Source organism: Malus domestica, chromosome 02, assembly GCF_042453785.1.
Source record: "Malus domestica chromosome 02, GDT2T_hap1".
NCBI lineage: Eukaryota > Viridiplantae > Streptophyta > Magnoliopsida > Rosales > Rosaceae > Malus > Malus domestica.
The window spans coordinates 10,524,532-10,541,735 of record NC_091662.1 but is presented as its reverse complement, the minus strand read 5'-3'; the positions used below and the strand labels follow the sequence as shown (position 1 = coordinate 10,541,735).

At 34.7% G+C, this 17,204-nt stretch overlaps 1 long non-coding RNA gene across 38 annotated transcripts; it reads left to right on the top strand.

Moving 5' to 3' along the window:
- Positions 1–4,150: 4,150 nt before the first annotated feature.
- LOC103422034 (uncharacterized) lies at positions 4,151–13,409 on the top strand. Of its 38 annotated transcripts, none has more exons than XR_003767666.2 (6): positions 4,163–5,011; positions 5,120–5,181; positions 5,482–5,600; positions 5,951–8,756; positions 10,033–10,299; positions 12,794–13,409. It is a non-coding gene; the product is annotated as an uncharacterized lncRNA (long non-coding RNA). The 38 variants fall into 38 exon arrangements; XR_011573304.1 differs by lacking the exon at positions 10,033–10,299 and adding an exon at positions 5,288–5,316 and having other exon boundaries at positions 4,195–5,011; positions 5,523–5,600; positions 12,776–13,409; XR_011573273.1 differs by lacking the exon at positions 10,033–10,299 and adding an exon at positions 5,288–5,316 and having other exon boundaries at positions 4,195–5,011; positions 12,776–13,409.
- Positions 13,410–17,204: the final 3,795 nt, after the last annotated feature.

Sequence of the window (17,204 nt, the reverse complement as noted above, 5' to 3'; positions counted from 1 at the left end):
GAAGTTAGAAGAAAAAAATATATAATTTTTGTGAATTAGAAGTTATAGGAAAAGAATTTAAAATAAAATGAAACAAATTTTGTGAAATAGAAGTTATAGGAAAAACTGGAATTTAAAAAAAAATATGAAACAAATTTTTGTAAAATAAAAGTTATAGGAAAAAAATAGAATTAAAAAAAATGAAAAATAGAAGTTATAGGAAAAATTTTGTATACATCAGCTAGAGGTTGCATTTGAATTTTAGCTTAAGCGTTACTGTAGGTTATAACCGACAGGATTAATGTGGATTAACGTTTTTTCTGACCAGCCCTTTGGCCCTTTCAGATTTCGTGGGGTCCTCTCAGATTCCACGAGCCATTTGGCCTAGCCCTCTGTTAGAGATGGTTTTTAAGCTATTTTCGGCCCTCTGGTCCTCTGGATAACGAGGGCCTCGAGCCCTCTGGCCCTCCAAGATATTAATATTTTAATGAACAGTACATGACCATATTTGTCTCCATCTCCAACCGAGGGCCATACCGCCATAGGGCTCGTTTTAGCCTTGTCACAAAAAACATTCTCCAACCGAGGGCCAAATGGTCATAGGGCCAAACATAATTTATTATTTAAATTTAAAAACTACAACAACTTAAATTTAAAAATTACAACAACTTAAATTTAAAAACTACAACTTATGTTTAAAAACTACAACTTAAATTTAAAAACTACAAATTAAATTTTTTAAACTACAACAACTTAAATTTATAGGAAAAAAATGAGAATTTTTTAATATTTTTTTACAACTTAAATCCAAGAATTGGTAGTATCTCTATAAATGAGTACATGAGATGCTATAGGATGATACGTTCCTGTGCCACAAACAAGTACCTACAACAGAATCTTGTTGCACATCTTTGGGCCAAAAGAAGCACGGAGTAAGCGTTTAAGTTTTATGTTGTTAAATGTTTTTAAAAATGTTGTTTAAGTTTCATGTTGTTAAATGATTTTTTTTATGTTGTATAATTTTTATGTTAATTAATGTTATTTAATGTTGTTTCTTATTGTTTAATGTTGTTTCATGCTACTTAATTTAATTTAATGTTGTATAATGGCTTAAGAAATTATAGGAAAAAAATAGAATTTAAAAAATATATGAAACAAATTTTGTAAAATAGAAGTTATAGGAAAAAAATAGAATTTAAAAAAAAATATGAAACAAATTTTGTAAAATAGAAGTTATAGGAAAAAAAATAGAATTTAGAAAAAAAATATAAAAACAACTATTGTAAAATAGAAGTTATAGAAAAAAATAGAAGTTATAGGAAAAAAAAATTGTAAAAAAAAAATTCAAAACTATCGGCTAGCTTGAAATTTGGCTTAGAATTCCTATCGGATATTAAATATATTCCTATCAATTATATCCGACAAAAATGCTCAGGTTTCTAGCCCAGCCCGGGGTTGGCTCATTTGGGCCAGCCAGTTGGCCCTTTGGCCCTTTCAGATTTCGTGGGATCCACGAGCTGTCTCACCTAGCCCTCGTTTGGGGATGGTTTTTTAGCTATTTTCGGTCATTTGGCCCTCTGGACACTTCGGTTGGAGATGGCCTTAGGGCCTGAGCAAGTTCAGGTTAATTAAAACGTTAAACTAGGGCATACACCTATTATTTATTTGATCTTTAATGTATACGTTTGTAGAAGGATTTATATAGTATGGGTATAGCATTTTAGCAGCATCTCATGCCAACAAAATTAAGATATATGTAAGATTTTTGTCCACATGTCTTCAAATTATTGGCCGAAGACGTTATATAGCCATGCCATATAAGCCGTTCTGAAGCACATGATATCCTTTCTTATTTAATTTATTTCATCATTACCACATTCTCTCATCAAGAGTTTATTTCAATTATTCAATTTGTAAAAGTAAATAAAAACTTACGCATACGTACCTATTGAATACGATGGTAGGGCCTGGGCATGCTTGAAATCCTGCAGTATGTCTCGCGTGTCGAATATTGGCAACCAAGACGCCCGGGAACCCACGTTAACAAAAACAAGAGATAAGAACTCTATTATAATAGTAAGGAAAACTAATGAAAAAAGCTTGAAAATTTTGAGTTTTAATGATAAGGACAAAATAAATGGTACAGTGAATAGTACCAGGATTGACTTTTTAGTGTAAAAATGTGGTTTTTCGTTAAAGTGAACAGTACCAGGTGCTTTTCGTTAAAGTTCCCTTATAAGTATGGTCTTAAATATCGATATTATCGGTGAAATGTCACCGATAATATCTTTTTTTTAGATGACAATATTTTTACACTTATCCAATTAATTATCGTCAAAATATTGATAATATCGCTTCTTCCTCTGCAGCTCCGGATCGCTCAAACTCCAGCTTTTCGTCACCGACCCGTTGCTGACTTCCCCTTCCTAAACTTCTCGCCGTTGTTTCCCTCCTGGGTTTGTTGTTGCTGTTGCGGGTGCACTGAGGATGCGTAGGACGCGCTGTAGATGAGGAAGAGAGGGAGAGAGTTGACGAGACAAGGAAGAGAGGGAGAGAGTTGACGAGGTGATGGTGGTGATGTTGTCAACGTCGGGGTGGCGATGGTGCCTCGGCGTAGGTCTAGGTTCAAACGGAGAGGGAGAGGTGAGTGAGATCTTTGAGAGAGATAACAGTGAGCTGAGAGGGGGATGCTCGGGAAAGGAGAAGAGGAAAAGAGATGGGGACTTGCCATGTGGCAAGTTGTGATAGGAGAATAAGAGTTAGGAAATCCCATCCGGGCAGGGTAAGTGTACAAATGACCAAATTGTAAAATTCGTTAACTTTGAGGGACAAATATCTGAAATTACAAATTATTTGAGGGTGGGGTTTTATAATAGGTGTTGGACAATTATTGGGCCACCTAAGTCAGTAAAAATTGGGTACTAACACCTTATCCCAGTATTATCTTGCTGACCATTTGTTTTTATTTATTTTTTCTCTCTTAAAATATTGTGCTAACCACCACTTCTCTTCTGGTCTTTATCTTTCTACCCCACATGTTTGTTTACCTATTTCCTCCCTTTTGTTTCCTCTTATGGCCCCATCTTTTTTGTGGTTTATTAACTCATTTCTCTCCTCTCTTTTTTATTCTTGTATGTATTTTTATTTTCTCTTTTAAGATTTCATCGTATTTATCTTAAACTCTCACATTATTTATAAATGTCGTATTACTTTTTAAAAACAATGTAAATATTGTTTAATGCTTATTTTATGATCATTTAAATCCATCTAGGCCCCTACCTAGATCTCGCCTAGACACCTAGCTGCTAGTTCCCAATCCGTTGTTTTACTTGCGCCTAACATTTTTTAGGATCTAATCATAGCCAATTTAAACTTCTTACATTGACTTTGATATTATTGCTCATAACTGCTTTGGTGGAGAGACTGTTTTCTAGTATGCATTGTATCTTACCATGTATCTTACCATGCAATTATTGGGCCACATAAGTCACTCATGTATCTTACCATACAATGTATAAAGTGTAAAATATTATACTAATTCATTATATATAAATGATTATGGTGTGTTTAAACTTTTTTCATTAATTACTACATATTTTCTACACTCACAATGTTTGCCAGCTCGCTATATAATCAACTTAAATAAGTTAAATTCATCATGCAATGCATTTCCTTCCAATTTTTTGTGATAAACTAATAGATAATTGACTTAATAAACATTTTGCAAAGTTTCAATAAAAATTTCCAAGTTTTTCTTACAATTTCCGTGGTTTTTATTCAATTTTTATTGATATCGATAATATCCCGATATTTCTATCGAAATTTCCGTATTTTTTTATTACTGATATTTCCAATATCATCGATATTTTAGACCTTAATTATGAGATATTTTCAATGTGCTGAAAACACAATTCAGTACATCAAGTATCATAACACAATTGATTAAAAACTTAATAAAAATTTCAACCAATTACATTAGAACGCTTAATATTTCTAATATACTGAAAAATTTCGGTTTAATTATGTTGGCAGATGGCTAATGGCAGATGACAGGTGGCGCAGGTTGTTTGTAACCCTATGCCAACTCCATCGTCCTATCAACTTCACAGGATTGCATTGACGAAAAATGAATATTGTAAATTAAAACTAGTTTTAGTTTTGGGTTTTTAATAATATTCTATGTATACTAAAACCCAAACGGTGGAACACTGTTCATGAACAGTGAAAGTAACAGTGTCGTTCCGATTCTGCCCTCCCATGTTTACTCTAATCTCAGTTTTGCCCTTCTGTATTCTATTTGCTTCCAGCGTCTTCCATTTTGCTCCATCACTTTTCTGCTTCTCTTCCTCCCTCTTTCTCTTCCCCTCTCTCTGCCTCAAATTCAATCCGATCATCTAAAAACGTAGTTCCTCTATTTTTCTCCGCCGTTTTCCAGGAATCGATCATTGTTGCTGCTGTAGTAGTTATCGTCCACGCAGTCCATCACCGCCCGACCACACAAACCTTAACGGCGGCCGGAGAACCACAGAACCAAGAGTAAAAAAAAAAAGAGAGCGGGAAGCAGCCAAAATACAGAGAAGATGGCAAGAGAGAGGAGAAATGGAAAGCAGAAAAACAAAAACCCTGTTGCAAACGTGGTGTGCTAGCGAGATTTCTCTGTCTTTCATTGCTGGCTGCTTTGGCTTTTTGATTGTTCAAGATATTTCTTTCCGTTTTCTCTCCTGACTTCCCCTTGCATGCATAGCCCTGCATCCCTGCCACGATCTCGCCTTCGATTCCAACAAGTGCGATCAATCTCGCCCTTCAATTCCCTGCATAATCCTCCTTTTCCAGGCCTCTCCGCCCATCTGTCCTGAACGAAACCGTGGATCGACTGCTTCCCTTGAAATCAAACCTTAATTTTGCCCCCAAACGAATTCGAACCCAGCCAAACTCAAATCCCTGCAATTTTTTTTGCCTTTAAAAGGTTTGGATCGGTGCCGATTGATGTTGGATTTTGTGAGGCTGGATTTCTTACCTCTAAGATTTGTTGGTGAGTTTTTAAGTTTTTTTTTTATTAATTATGTTTTAACTTTTTTCTGGTAGTTTTTTATGTTGAGATGATTAGTGGTCAAATTTTTTTTTTTAAATTTGATTGTAGGTGTTTTCTCTATATTGTTAGATCTGTGGCACGGTGTGTCTCCATATCACCACCAATGGAAGGTAATTTAAGAATCGTGTAAGATTAATCCTCAAATTTTGAATTTTATTTTTTATTTGATTTCTCTTAATGCATGTTTAAGATTCGTGTTTGTGGAGGTGATTTTAGACGGATTTCAAGCTGGATTGCAAAGATAAGTAAGTTAATAAGAATCATGATTATTGAAAGAAAAAATGGATAAAAATCAAAGTCGCACAGTATTTGGTACACTTTCTGTGTAAAGGAGCCGAAATTATAGTAATCTTCCTTTTATTTTATAGTTGTGTTAGGTATAATAATATGATTTTCCGATCTGTTAATAGGGGTTTGGGAGTTCACTAAAATCGCTTCGAATTTGCTTTAGTTTTGATTAGAAGAGGAGGCACAGGCAACTGGTCAAGAGACTTGGCTCGATTTTCGACGGGGGACAAAGATTTAGATGGTATACTCTGCTTCTATTTGTCCATTTCTTTGTGTAATTCAATTCAATGTGCTTTGTTTTCATGAAACTAAATGCGTTGTAGTCATACTAATATTCAATTCTCTAGATGCATATGCTTCTCTTTCTGATCTAGCACATTTGATAGATAATAAAGCTGTACAATTGCACATTCGATAAAACATCCTGTCTTCCTTTGCTGACAAGCCGAATGATTATGAGCATGGTGGCCATACTAATATTCAATTCTCTAGATGCATGTGCTTCTCTTTGTGATGTATAAGAGATTTGAGAAATTTTGAGAGCATGGTGGCTAGCTAAGGTGTTGTTTTAATGTTTGTTTTGTGGTGTAGGATTCTAGATGGAAATTAATCGCAGAGGTAAACGTCAACAGGTTGCTTCCAATTTCTCCCTTTCTATATATTTTGAATGATTTAATAAGTGTGTTAGGCTTTTTTATTTAGGTTATTTGAGTTCTTTCAGTCTGCAATGAATTATAATCTGTATGAGCATATACTATAAGGTTCTTCTACCTTACTAACATTCATGAAAGTTAATTTTAAGTGGAATTTTTTTGAAAGCATTTACATTTTTTCCTTAAGCTTTTTTCATGCTTTAATTAGGTTGCCTTGCTATGTTGTTAATGGATGAATTCAAAATGTGAATAAGAAAGATAACTTGCTGACATCTGATGGAATTATGAATCATAGTATTGTCTGACAATATAAAGAGTAGGATTCTGAAATCATGAGATATTTGACATTGTATGTTATACTGAATTAAGAGCACACTTTCATATAGAATTTCATTTATCTTTACTCAATCTAACAGTAGTTCTACCAATTTTTATCTGATTTCTTTTAACATCTTTCTCTTTTTTTCTCATTCAAATATGCATTACTGATGCTTTGTTATGCACCTAGCTCTTTGCTTCTGTTGCCTACTATCATTTTCTACTATTGTAATAGAACTTTTTACATGTTTTATGTACTTTTAAAACCCGCAGCAACACGCGGGCTCTTTTACTAGTTGTAAACTAAAACTAGTTCCTTTTCTAATGATATGATTTATAATCATCATAAAAGATTAAAGAACCATTTCAAACATTTATGGCTCGTTTACTAAGCTACAGTCAGATTATGAAGAATTGAAATGGAGAGGAGTTGGAAATTGAATAGGTTGGAATCAGAATTATCTGATTCATGTTGAAGATGATTACTAAACTATGTGGAATCGGAATGAGAATGTTGCAAATTCTAAATTAGTTGTTTACAAATTCAACTGAATTGGAAAAAAAAAAAACAGTTTGATTACTAAAATACTCTTGTACATAATTCTCCTTGTATAACAGCAAGAGTGTCGCAATCACCACCAGTTGACTCCATCTCCTTTTTTGAACAAACGATATTAGCTACACTAAATGGGAGGGGATGGGCTAAGCCTCATAATGGGCTAGCAATAATATGGTTCAAATTCGCTTTTGATGAGAATCGAACCTAAGACCTCTTACTTACAAGTGAAGATGAATATCACTAGACCGTAATACTAAGTGGCAATTGACTCCATCTCCTTACATAAGGGATAAGGATGTAAGGATATTTTGGGTAGAAAAAGTTGATTCCGAATGTAGGCTTTATCTCAGAATCCAAATACTACTTATAGTTCGATCGTCTGATTCCGAAAAAGTGAGTGTTCGACTCCTCATTTTAGGTGGGGTCCCACATGTATTTCCATTCCCCGAGTGTTGGTAAATATTTGAAATGGGTGCAATTTCCATTCCCCTTATGTAGAAACACATTGATTTTAAATTGAAATTTCAACGAATCAAGTCAATTAATTATATACAATAACGATTTTTCTTTAGAATTTGGCTGCGTAGTAGATCTTCTTACTTTATTATGCCGATATTAAAATCACTACTGTTTGAGTATTTTTTGCTTATATGAGTTTTTCCAAATACTTCAATGTTGGGATCAATTACTAATTCTAATTTAATACAAATTTATAGGGAAAACTTGATATAAGTCTAATTTTTTTAGCCAATAGTAGAAATAGTCAAGTTTATTAAATTAAGTCCAATTTGTTATATTTAATTATTTAATTATCAATAGTTATCTATTCAATGATAAGATTTATTATAAAAATCAAATTTCTTCCCAATTATCTTTTTGCTTATTTCTTTTTATTTATCTTTTTGTTATTTCTCGTTCTTTCTCCTGCTTTAATCCCCATTTATAGGTTTTATTTTTAATTTTTATAATCAACCTATATTACAGGTTAATTATATTTATCTACCTATTTGACATATTCTTTTTTATAATCAACTTGTCACAGATTAATGTGTTTTGCTTGTAGGTATGTTATGTTTTTCTACCTTTTAATAAGGTTTCATATCTCACGTATATGTATTATATACATTCATATATTTGTTACTTGAGTTAGGATATAATGTTTTACAGATAAATTTATGTTAGTATATTAGTTTTTTTGTTATAAGATATTAAATATATTTTTTGGAGTTGGAAAATGCATAATTAGAAGATTTTAATTGATTTTTAATATTTTTAGAAAATATAAAAAGAGTATAAAAGAAATAAAAATATATAATTAGATAATTGGACTCACTCCTAAAAACACTTTATGTTTTTGGAACTGGATCTAAAAGTCCCAAATTTATATTATTTTTTGGGAATTAGTTGACTCGGTCCTTATAAATAAATTCAACAACAGTAGACCATATTCAGACCGTAGTGTAGCTAGGTTAGAAATGGCCAGTTGCTTTACAGCTCCCGACGCCGCTCTTGGACCGCACGCCAATGGCTGTGGGTCGAGTTCCGCCGTTCGTTCCTCCACCTGGTCAGAATATAGAACGTGAGGAGGTCGGTGTTCTAGTCGTCCGAGCACAAGACAAGAGAACCCCCAAGCGGGGTCCAGAACCCGCCGGCATAAGAAGTTCCCTTGGGTCCGAACCAAAGCGAAGGCACCATGATGCTTTACGATCTCGAAAACATTGTTGACTTGGAGGTGATGAAGGAATGAGAAGAAGGTAGCTCTGCTTCGACGAAGATACTGAAGGGATGTGATGAAGGTGAAAGGCTACAAGTCTGCATTTCGAAGAAGACCAATCCAGCCGCTGAGGTGATGCTGGAAGAGTGGCTGGTATGGTTTCAAATCACTTCTATTAATTTAATATTAAGCTTAGGCTTAGGGTGTCAACGAATTGACAAACACATTGACAAATGCATTTATAGTTTAATAAATGCATTTATATAGTTTATAGTTTAATTTGGGGCCTAACGAATTGACAAATGCATTTATAGTTTAAGTATTTGGATCCTCTCCTAAGCTCAAAAATCTGAGCTTTCTGACCAAATCATACAAGCCGTTAGATTTTGATCCAATGTTTGAAATTATTATAACTTTTAGAAAGATCCCTTATTTGTAATCGTTGGATCAAAATTTAACGGTCTGTGCAATTTGATCAGAGGCTCAAATTCCTGAGCTCAACGATCCAAATAAAAAAGGTCGTACCCAGTGCACAAGGCTCCCGCTTTACGCAGGGTCTGGGAGAGATGAATGTCGACTAGCTCAACGATCCAAATCCATAGTTTAATTTGGGGCCAAGTCGGCTATGAATTTAAATGTATATTTAGGTGGACCCTAAACTAAACCCACAAAACTCAATAACCGATGTCAATTATATTCATAAAGAATTTATGCAGTGTATCCCAATATACACAGTATATTCCATACGCACATATGTATGCACTGCTGGGCAATGTTGCTTGCTGTAGAAGTGTAGATGGTCCATTTATCATTATCTGCCAGATCAGGAACCTGAGCCACCGGTTCTCTTATCTCAAATGGAATTGGATTTCTTGTCAAGCGAATTCTGCAGCTGACTAGATTGCATCGCATTGTAAAAGAGGTTGTTTGGGTTACTAGACCCTCATCCTTTGTCGTCCACATTCTTTCCATCGACGGCCTTCTGTGTTCTCACTGGTTTTGTTAGAATCAGGATTAGAGGGTGGCCTATGGGTTGGACTGAAGCTGCGCTTCTTGTCTCTTTACAACCCGTTTCCCTTTCCTCAAGTCCCTTTTATCCTTTGTTTTTTCTCTTTGCTTATGGCTGTTGTTTTGGCCTATTTTCTTGTTTGCTTGTTTGCTTGCCTTTTGGGGTTTGAGTGCTTTCTGCTCCTTATGTGTTCGTTATGGGGTTTCCCCTTCTTTAGTATAATCTCTCGGTTTCTACCAAAAAAAAAAATGGTAAATGGAAATCTCAATTTTCTTATTCAGATTCAATAAGCAAGACTATGTCAAGAGTTGGAATTGGAAAACTGACTGCCTTTCCATTTAATTGTTCTATTTCAGATTCAATAAGCAAGATTATGTCAAGAGTTGGAAAACTCACTTGACTTTCCATTTAATTGTGCAGGATGAGATGGGACTTGTTAATGCAGCTAGCCATAATAACATTCATAGAATGTTAGGATACTGCAATGAGGAAACGGGTATTTACGTAGTGTCATAAAGTATGAATGAGAATTTAAGAAACATTATTAGTGAGAAGAAGAAAATACTAGCTTGGGAAGAAAGGCTAGAGATAGCCTTAGCATGTGCCAAAGCATTGTCTGCCCTTCACTCCCTGGCCATCCCAAGTGGATTTGTCGTCTTCAGGTCTTCTAAAGTCCTGTCAGATCATGTACGTTTCTTTTTCCCTATTTGAACTTGTTTAGTGGGAAAAGACTTTGTTGTTGTTGTTGTTGTTGAACTTGTTTAGTTCGTTCTCTTGATGGACAGGATTGATGTAAATTCCGTAATTTTTTGCGGCATCTTAGACCTAAACTTTGTCACTTTGGTGTAACTATGGTAGAGCCTGCTAGGCACGGAGACATCATATCGAAGGCATTGAGGCAGAAGAAGCAGGGTCTCTATGAAACTCCAAAATATAAAGCAATAGGTAATTCATCATATATTTGTATATTGTTCACACTGCTGCAATGCTCATAGTTTAGCTATTTTGACCGGTTGGTTATTTCCATTTACTGAGAAAAGGCGTTGTGTGGCCTAAATATAAGGTCAGTTGATTTGTCTTCTAATACTGAGGTTCATTCAATGGATATGTTATCCCAAAATTGGCGCAATAAACATTCTGAATCTTATTGGAAGGTGCCTGGATGATGACTCTGACAAGCGACCAACAATGTAGATCATAATGAAGGAATTAGGCAACCTACTCTGGAGATTCCATGCGGAAAAGTAGCAGCAGCAGAAGTTCATATGATGAGGGGTTGGCTGGCTTGCATGGTAATTCAAATCAGAACCCAATATGCATTTTCTTTGACTGGTTAGTGTCTTGTTTTTACTTTATCTTTCTCGAGTACTTGACTTAATTTTCAAGAGTGGTGCTACCGCTGGTTGGTTCTCAATTTGACTTGTGTTTTAAATAATTGAATCGGATTTTACTGTTGTAGCAAAAAAGGCTAATTGTAGGAAACTAAAGCACAAATGATGTAACAGTAAAATCCGATTCAACTGTTTAAAACACAAGTCAAATTGAAAACCAAGTAGCAGTAGCACCGCTCTTGAAAATTAAGTCAAGTACTCGAGAAAGATAAAGTAAAAGCAAAACACTAACCAGTCAAAGAAAATGCATATTGGGTTTGACTTACGATGCAAGCTAGCCAACCCCTCATCATATAAACTTCTGCTGCTGCTACTTTTCCGCATGGAATCTCCAGAGTAGGTTGCCTAATTGCTTCACTACGATCTCCATTGTAAGTCGCTTGTCGGAGTTATCATCCAAGCACCTTCAAATAAGATGCTGCGCCAATTTTGGGATAACATATCCATTGAATGGACCCTCAGTATAAGAAGACAAATCAACTGACTTTATATTTAGGCCGCACAACGCCTTTTCTTAGTAGTAATGGCAATAACCAACCGGTCAAAATAGCTAAATTATGCAGCAATGTGAACATATATGATGAATTACCTGTTGCTTTGTATTCTGGAGCTTCATAGAGACCCTGCTTATTCTGCCTCAACGCCTTCGATACGATGTCTTCGTGCCCAACAAGCTCTACCATAGTTACACCAAAGTTTAGGTCTAAGATGCTGCAAAAAATTACAGAATTTACATCAGTCATCTCCATCAAGAGAACTAACTAAACAAGTTCAAATAGGGAAAAAGAAACGTACATGATCTAACAGGACTTTAGAAGACTTGAAAACGACAAATCCACTTAGGATGAGTAAGGAGTGAAGGGCAGACAATTCTCTAGCACATGCTAAGGCTAACTCTAGCCTTTCTTCCCAAGCTAGTATTTTCTTCTTCTCACTAATAAGGTTTCTTAAATTCTCATTCATACTTTCTGACACAACGTAAATACTCGTTTCCTCAGTATCCTAACATTCTATGAATGTTATCATGGCCAGTTACATTAACAAGTCTCATCTCATCTTGCACAGTTAAATGGAAAGTCAATGTGTTTTCCAACTCTTGACATAATCTTGCTTATTGAATCTGAAACAGAACAATTAAATGGAAGGGCAGTCAGTTTTCCAACTCTTGACATAGTCTTGCTTATTGAATTTGAATCAGAAAATTGAGATTTACATTTTTTTTTTTTTTTTTTGGGTAGAAACCGAGCGATTATACTAAAGAAGGGGAAACCCCACAATGAACACATAAGGAGTAGAAAGCACTCCAACCCCAAAAGGCAAAAAACAAAGGATAAAAGGGACTAGAGGAAAGGACGGGTTGTAAAGAGACAAGAAGCTCAACTTCAGTCCAACCCATAGGCCACCCTCTAACCCTGAGTTTAACAAAACTAGTGAGAACAAGGAAGGCCAAGCTTTTAGCATCACCTCATCGGCTAGATTGGTCTTCTTTGAAATGTAGACTTATAGCCTTTTCCCTTCATCACCATCCATTATTATCGATCCCCTTAGTATCTTCGTTGAAGCAGAGCTACCTTCATCACTCCAAGTCAACAATGTTTTCAAGATCGTAAAGCATCATCGCGCCTTCGCTTTGGTCCTCAATTTGACTTGTGTTTTAAACAGTTGAATCGGATTTTACTGTTACATCATTTGTGCTATAGCTTTCCTGCAATTGGCCTCTTTTCGCTACAACAGTTTGTTACATATTGCCTGGATTGATTGATTTAAAACAGGTTTTATTCTGTAAATAGCATGAAGGCTTTGACTAGTGAGAGACATGCTGAGCAAGCAAATGCGAAGGCGACTCTCTGAGGATGAAAGAAACAACCTCTACCCAAAGTGGGGTATCAGTTTGCATTCGCAGCATAGGCAGTTGCAATTGGAAGACCTTCTGTGGAATGAAACACAAAACCTGGACCGTGTCATGGACAGTGCCACAATTGTTGCAAAGTTGGTAGGTTCAGTAGAGCCCGAGCAAGCATTCAATGAGATGTTTGGACTCAGATTTGCACCGCGAGACACTCTTGCAAAGCCGAAATCTCACTTTTGGTCAGAAAGTTTCAAGTCTCTTGTGTAAGCTTGCGAGATTGATCACGCAGTATACAAGTTTCATCAAGTCCAATTCCATTCGCGTATAGGTTATGATTCCGTGATAAATATCCCATTTGATCTTTTAATTGTATATTTTTTTCTTTTTTTGATCTGTTTTCTGATTGTAATTTTTTTGTTTTTGAGTTGAAGTTCTGACTAATTGATTGTAAATTTGGTCGGGCTAGAAATGGTGCGTAAGGCTTCCCTAGTTGCTTGTAAAGTAAAATTCCTTACTGATACTCGAAAGAAAAGAACACTAAGCTACACTTTTTACCATTCTCAGATACCACTAATTCTTAATTTTCACTTTCTCATCTCATTCGTATAACAAAAGAAAAGGAACAACCCGCCTTTATGTAGGTGTTTTCTCCAATACTAGATTCAATATTGCGGGATGTGAGTAGTTGGTCGATTGGCACTTTATAATTGATTAATTGCTCATATCCTGTAACATTCTGCAAGATTTGTCATGCGTTGGAGTATTCTAGTCTTATGTATGACTCAAGTCTTATTCAAAGATAATCAAAATTAAGTTGACCTCCACATTACTTTAGATGGTGAAGATGTTATGACTATGAACCAATATTGAGTTATGTACACTGAGGAATGGAAAAAATTGCAGAAAATCGAACAATTATACAATATTTGTCTTACGTAACACGGTGGGATTGTTTAGCTACTATGTTCATAGAAGCAATAATTGTAAGGATTGGAACAATTCGGAAATATTCAAGTACCTAAAAGAGCCAGCTATATCAAAATAATTATGTTGGAGTTGAGTCATATAACTTCTCATCTGCTATGGCTCGGTCCTTTTATGACGGATATTGGTGCACAAACTCCCTTTTTCTATATTTTCATAAAAATAAAAAAAATATTAGTATACGATCTATTCGAAGTTGCCAGCGGTCTGAGCACTAGCGGAGCCAAGGTGTGGGCAATGGATGCTGTTGACCCCAACGATCTCACATGTTTCACTTGCTAATTATTAGTTTTGACCCTAAATATACTATAAGAAATAGAAGAATTGAAGTTTAATTAATATTCTCTTGTGAATAATTATGGTTTGCATCAAATATTGCAGTGCACTATAAGACCAAGATAGATGTATATGTAAAAGGATAATGCTAGATACCAATTTTTAAATCATGTGATGTGTTATTATTATGAAATAAACACGTTAATTAATACTTAAATAATAATTCAATCATCAACAATGATGTCATATGGTTTAACAGAACATGGTTCAAGGTCATGCACATATTTTGCTAAGAGAAGAATGCATCTTTGGAAACTTTTGCTTAGGATACATTTTAATGAGAACTGCTCGCTCATGCCCCTATAGAGTTAAAATTCTGGCTCCGTCACTAGTTATGAGAATGATGCATAATTATTTTTGTATCAGAGGAGTAGCAGCCAACTCATTATTTTGGCATTGAAATAATATCAAATTGATTTATTTATTTAAACACATATAACCTCTTTTTACACCCAACTTACTCTCTACACCCATCTTATTTTAATTAAACTATTAATATCTCTTTAAACCCTTATTTACTATCTAAACTACCCTCACAAACCCAATTCAATATGTAAATTTAGTTTTACACCCATTTAAAAATAAAACTCAAAATCAAAACATATGTTCTCTCCTCTCACATTCTCTCCTTCCAACAAGTCTAACGTCTTCCCGTTTAATTCTTCCTAATTTAACAGAAGTCGAAATTAACAAGAATTGGTGAGAATTAATTTATCGTTTAGGTTTACAAGAGAATGGCATAAAGCCATCCTTTATGCAATTACCATGTTGGAAAAGCTTGATCTTCTGAGGCTAAGTAAAGGAGTGGGTGATTACCATGTTGGAAAAGCTTGATAACACCCTTTTTGGATGCTTTTATGAGCAATTTGGGCGAAAGAAATTAAAGGCTATGGAACGGGAAGATTGAGCAGTTCAACTTGGCTTGTGAGTCATTGTAGCTATTGGACTAGTTAGTTTCTTGTAGGTTTTAACTCCTATTGCCGTAGGACTAATGAATATCTGTAGAAGTCGTGGAAATGCAACCGAAGTTAGCGGTTTGAATCTGGTGCTGCTGGCTGCTATAAGGCTACGAGATTGATCCATCCATAATGAAACCATCCACTTCACATTTTTTGCTAACCACAATCAGCTCTTAGTTGAAATGAGTTTATTCGTTTATATACAAAACGAAATTGTCACATCCCAACCCGGGCCCCACCACATCCCTGGCTCGACTCCGTCGTAGCACGATATTGTCCGCTTTGGGCCCCGACCACGCCCTCACGTTTTTGTTTCTGGGAACTCACACGAGAACTTCACAGTGGGTCACCCATCATGGGATTGCTCTCACGCAAAATAGAACGTTAGAAAAGAATTGCATGATGGTAAATGTTTAATTTTTGAGTGTGGGTTTATTGATAGTTTTATTGTTAGTTTCATTTGTTACTTGATGTTAATTATACAATAGAGTAAAAAAAACAATTCACATTTAAAATTTACGTTGGATGTAGAAAAAGTTACATGGTTTCAAATAAATTTCCCAAACGCAAACTAGCTATCGAGAGAAAGGCTAATAATTTCTTGGAATTCTGAATATTATCCATAGAAATCATTATACATATACCATATATAAATTTCTACTAATTACTAAAACACTCATTGTCAACCAAAACCCCATGAAATTAGTAGTTTAACCCTCTAATTAAAACAGAATATAAATAAGAAATATAGAGCAGAAATGTAATTTCACGCAACCAAATTTTGGTTTTTTTTTTCAAAGTCTCACCTATATGTAATCTTAACATATTTCTAATTAAAATAAATAAATAAACTTCCCACTCCCACATTCTCTATCACTCTCTTCTTCTCTCCTTCTATTTCAAAAACAAAAATAAAAAACTTTCTCACACACTTTGTGTGTGCCCATATGCTAGTAATAATAAAAGGAAAACTAATTAAAAAGACTTGAAAACTTTGAATTTTAACGATAAAGACAAAATAAAGGGTAAAGTGAATAGTATCAAGATTGACTTTTTAGTGTAAAAATATGGTTTTCATTAAAATAAATAGTACCAGAAGTTTTTCGTTAAAGTTCTTATTAATAAAAGTAAAAGAAAACGGTACATAACTCCCCTTTTAATTGACGCCACGTTATATTCTTTTTTTGTTTGTAAGTTATATATTCATGTTAGGTTAAAGGGTACTGTCATAGTCTTAAAAGAAATTTAATTTCGAGTGTCTTCTGAGGTCATCTTTTTTCTGAGTACCTTAGGGCTTGGGCAAGTTCAGATTAATTAAAACGTTAAACTAAGGCATACATCAATTATTTATTTGATCTCTAATGTATACGTTTCAGAGAAGGATTTATATTTTGACAAAAAAAAAAAAAAAAAAAAAAGAGAAGGATTTTTATAACTTGGGTATAGCGGTTTAGTAGCATCTCGTGCCAACAAAATTAAGATATGTATAAGTTTTTATTCACATGTCTTTATTTCATTGGCACGAGACTTCATATGACTTATAAACCATTCTAAAGCACATGATATCCTTTCTTGTTTAATTTTTTCATCATTATCACATTTTCATCAAGAGTTTATTTCAATTATTCAATTTGTAAAAGTAAATAAAAACTTACGCATACGTACGTACCGGATACGATGGTCAGCCGGCCATGCTTGAAATCCTGCACTATGTCTCACGCGTGTCAAATAATGGCAACCAAAATGCCAGGGAACCCACTTAAACAAAAACAAGAGATAAGGACTCTATTAGGAGATATTTTCAATGTACTAGGAATACAACTTAGTATATAAAGTGTCACAATATGATTGATTAAAAATTTAATAAAAATTTCAACTAATTGTATTAGAACGTCTGATATCTTGAGCCATTTTTCCGATACACTACAAAATTTCTCTTCAATTAGCACGCAGATGGCAGTGGCAGATGACAGGTGGCACAGGTTGTGCGTAAGTGTAACCCTCTGCCAGCTCCATCGTCCTATCAAGTTCACAAGATTGCATTGACTAAAAATGAATATTGTAAATTAAAAC